The following is a 4,593-nucleotide window of genomic DNA, read 5'->3' on the forward strand; positions in this document are numbered from 1 at the left end:
TTATTCCATTGTTTTCCAGTTCCCATTGTCATCATTAAGAAGTCAGGTAGTACTCAGTGGCTCACATCTGTAATCCCAGCACCTTGGGAGGCCCAGGGAGGTGGATCACCTGAGGTCAGGAGTGTAAGACCAGCCTGGCCAACATGGTAAAACCCTGTCTCTACTAAAAATACAAAACTTAGCTGGCATGGTGGTGCACATCTGTAATGCCAGCTTCTCGGGAGGTTGAGGCAGGAGAATGGCTTGAACCTGGGAGGCAGAGGTTGCAGTGAGCAACCTGCAACCTCTTGTTGCCTGGGCAATAAGAGCAAAAATCCATCTCAAAAAATAAAAGAAAATAATAACAATAAAGAAAGAAAGAAAAAAGTCAGCTGTCAGTCTGATAATCATGTCTCTGTATGTAAACTGGCTCTTCATTTGGGCCACAAAATTCTTTGCTATGTGAGGCCGTCTGGTGCATTCTAGTCACTACTTGTCGGTAGTATCCACCACCATTCCCTAATTGTGACGACCAAAAATGTCCCCAGACGTTGCTAAATATCACCAGCAGGGTAAAATCACCATCGATTGAGAATTACAGTTTTTGTTGGTTTTTTTTTTTTTGAGATGGAGTCTCGCTCTGTCACCCAGGCTAGAGTGCAGTGGTGCGATCTCGGCTCACTGCAAGCTCCGCCTCCCAGGTTCATGCCATTCTCCTGCCTCAGCCTCCTGAGTAGCTGGGACTCCAGGGGCCTGCCACCATGCCTGGCTAATTTTTTGGTTTTTTAGTAGAGATGGGGTTTCACCGTGTTAGCCAGGATGGTCTCAATCTCCTGACCTTGTGATCCGCCTGCCTCAGCCTCCCAAAGTGCTGGGATTACAGGCGTGAGCCACCGTGCCCGGCCTGAGACCTCTTCTCTATTTAAAAAAATTAAAAAAGAAATAACACAGAAGAAATCTGGGCGCAGTGGCTCACACCTGTAATCCCAGCCCTTTGGGAGGCTGAGGGACGCGGATCTCTTGAGGTCAGGAGTTTGAGACCAGCCTGGCCAACATGGCAAAACCCCATCTCTATTAAAAATAAAAAAATTAGGTCAGGCACAGTGGCTCACGCCTGTAATCCCAGCACTTTGGGAGGCTGAGCCGGGCAGATCACCTGAGGTCGAGAATTCGAGACCAGCCTGACCAACACAGAGAAACTCTGTCTCTACTAAAAATACAAAATTAGCTGGGCATGGTGGTGCATGCCTGTAATCCCAGCTACGCGGGAGGCTGAGGCAGGAGAATACCTTGAAGCTGGGATGCAGAGGTTGCAGTGAGCCGAGATCATGCCACTGCACTTCAGCCTGGGTGACAGAGCAAGAGTCCAATTCAAAAAAAAAGAAAAAGAAAAGCTGGTCATAGTGGTGGGTGCCTGTAATCCCAGCTACTCTGGAGTCTGAGGCAGGAGAATCACTTGAACTCAGGAGACAGAGGTTACACTGAGCTGAGATTACACCATTGCACTCCAGCCTGGGTGACAGAGCAAGACCCTGTCCCCTCCGCCCCCATAAAAAAATGAATAAAAAAATAAAAGGCTATTGCAAAGGGTACATATAAAAAGGCACAATAAAAAGGTACATATAAAAAGGCATGGGAGAAGGGGTGTGGAGCTTCCAGGCGCTCCCTGGGTGAGGTACTCTCCAGAAACCTCCACGTGTTCAGCTACCCTGAAGCTCACTGAACCCTGTCTTTTTGGGTTTTCTGGTTTTTGTGGGGTTTTTTGTTTATTTGTTTGTTTGTTTTTTGGTTTTGTTTTTTGGTTTGTTTGTTTTTTGAGATGGAGTCTCGCTCTGTCACCCGGGCTGGAGTGCAGTGGCGCGATCTCGGCTCACTGCAGGCTCCGCCCCCCAGGTTCACACCATTCTCCTGCCTCAGCCTCCCGAGTAGCTGGGACTACAGGTGCCCACCACCTCGCCCTGCTAATTTTTTGTATTTTTAGTAAAGATGGGGTTTCACCATGTTAGCCAGGATGGTCGCGATCTCCTGACCTCGTGATCCGCCCACCTCGGCCTCCCAAAGTGCTGGGATTACAGGCGTGAGCCACTGCACCCAGGCTTTTGTGTTTTTTTTTAAAGACATTTTTATTTCTCCAAATTTGTTATTCATCAAGAGTGACTGAAATAAAAAATATAATTGAGTCCCATCATCATCATCATGGAAATGGCTTTAAGAGAAAACTGAAGCCAGCCGCAGTGGCTCATGCCTGTAATCCCAGCACTTTGGGAGGCCAAGGTGGGCAGATCACGAGGTCAGGAGTTCGAGACCAGCCTGATCAACATTGTGAAACCCTGTCTCTACTAAAAATACAAAAATTAGCCAGGTATGGTGGCGTGCGCCTGTAATCCCAGCTACTCAGGAGGCTGAGGCAGGAGAATCGCTTGAACCTGGAAGGCAGAGGTTGCAGTGAGCCGTGATTGTGCCACTGTACTCTAGCCTGGGTGACAGAATGAGACTCTGTCTCAAAAAAAAAAAGAGAGAGAGAGAGAGAAAATTGGTCAGATGAATATTATTTCTTCCCATTTTCAACCGGTAAACAGTTGCCACTGATAAACTGACAGCCAGGAGTCTGTCAAGAATGCCCAACATAAGTTATATAACACAACATGCCTGTTCACAGGGGGAAAAATCCTAGGAAAAAATTTATGTATTCTTCTTGATTTCATCATACAAGACAAGCACAAAAGCACCACCCATGCCTCTGAGAGCACTGGACCATACACCCTTGAAAAATGCTTTGCCTCCTTCATCACGAGCAATCTTCCTCCAGCAGTCAAGCGTGCCTGTATACATGACGTCAGTTCCTTTGCGCCGTGATGCATCATCACGCGGCAGCGAACGGCGTCAAATGGATAGAAAGTCAACTCAGCAATGGCAGTGAGAGTCTGTGCGATCATCCAGCTGACGACAATGTGAGTGTTCTTGGGATCTGGAAATATTCCCTTTGCAGTATCATAGATACCGAAGTAGGCAGCTCGGTAGATGATAATCCCCTGCACAGACACGTTAAAGGCCCTTAATCCTATCAGATTTGTAGAACTTAACCAGGCAGTCACCGAGGCTTCAGATTCCCTTTCAGTTCCAGCTTTTTTTTTTTTTTTTTTTTTTGGGAGACAGAGTCTTGCTCTGTTGCCCAGGCTGGAATGCAGTGGTGCGATCTCAGCTCACTGTAACCTCCACCTCCCAGGTTCAAGCGATTCTCTTGCCTCAGCCTCCTGAGTAGCTGGGATTACAGGCATGCACCACCACTCCCGGCTAATTTTGTATTTTTGGTAGAGATGGGGTTTCTCCATGTTGGTCAGGCTGGTCTCAAACTCCTGACTTCAGGTGATCCGCCCACCTCAGCCTCTCAAAGTGCTGGGATTACAGGTGTGAGTCACTGCTCAGCCTCAGCTCCAGCTTTACTAAACCACATCGGCTGCTAGACGGGTACGGGCAAAATTAAGAGGGTACACAAAACACAAGGATGTGGCCCCAGTGGCACCACCTGATGCCAGATTCCCTGCAAAGTAGCCCCATAACTGGGTCCTCTTGTCCACACCACTCAGGAAGATCTGCTTGTATTTATCTTTGAAGGTGAAATTGAAAACCTGGGTGGGGAAGTATCTGATGACATTGGACAGGTTACCATGCCAGAAGGATAGGACTCCCTGCTCCTTGGGAATACGGATCACGCAGTCTATAATGCCCCTGTATTGCTTATCTGCAGTGATCTGCTTGCTGGCATGCTGCACCTGCAGCAGCAGCTTGACCTGCTCGATGGGCGCTACCGCTGTCTTGGAGATGGCTGGGGCCACTCCACCCGCCAGGAAGTCCTTGGCGAAGGACACAGCAGCATCTGTCATGTTGAAAGGAAAGGGGAGGCAGGCTGCTTCAGGAAGGGACTGGGCCAGGAACCAGCTTTGACTCCAGGGCTGCTGGGCCTTTTTGGGGTTTTTCTGGAAGCTTCATGACAACAGTATTCCTTCCCCCCAGTACAGGGCAGGATCCTCTCTTGGGAAGGTCTTAGGACCCGCAGTCAGAGAGGTGGGGAAACATTCGAGTGGAAGGTGGGCAGGAGAAGGTCAGAGACTTGCCCCTGAGGCCCAACACACCCAACATTATAACGAAACACCAGAACAAGGGCTGTGGGAATTATGACCCAGGAACGTGGATGAAAACCAACAAATATCATAACATCACAGCAAGGAGCACAGACATTCAGACCACAGCATACTCTTACACTGAAGATGGGCACTGTAGGAGGCTGAGGCGGGTGGATCACCTGAGGTCAGGAGTTCGAGACCAGGCTGACTAACATGGAGAAACCCCATCTCTACTAAAAATACAAAATTAGTCGGGCCCAGTGGCGCATGCCTGTAATCCCAGCTATTCGGGAGGCTGAGGCAGGAGAATCACTTGAACCTGGGAGGCAGAGGTTGCAGAGAACCAAGATCACACCACTGCACTCTAGCCTAGGCAACAAGAGCAAAACTCCGTCTCAAAAAAAAAAAAAAAAAAGAATTAGCTCACATCTCTGGATTAATTATGATCTCCACCAGGTGTGGTGGCTCACGCCTGTAATCCCAGCACTTG

The 4,593-nt window shown here is 48.7% G+C and overlaps 1 pseudogene; it reads right to left on the minus strand.

The window, feature by feature from the left end:
• Positions 1–2,551: 2,551 nt before the first annotated feature.
• On the minus strand, positions 2,552–4,034 carry LOC101014032 (annotated as a pseudogene).
• Positions 4,035–4,593: the final 559 nt, after the last annotated feature.

The sequence above is a fragment of the Papio anubis genome, chromosome 6, assembly GCF_008728515.1.
Source record: "Papio anubis isolate 15944 chromosome 6, Panubis1.0, whole genome shotgun sequence".
Taxonomy (NCBI): domain Eukaryota; kingdom Metazoa; phylum Chordata; class Mammalia; order Primates; family Cercopithecidae; genus Papio; species Papio anubis.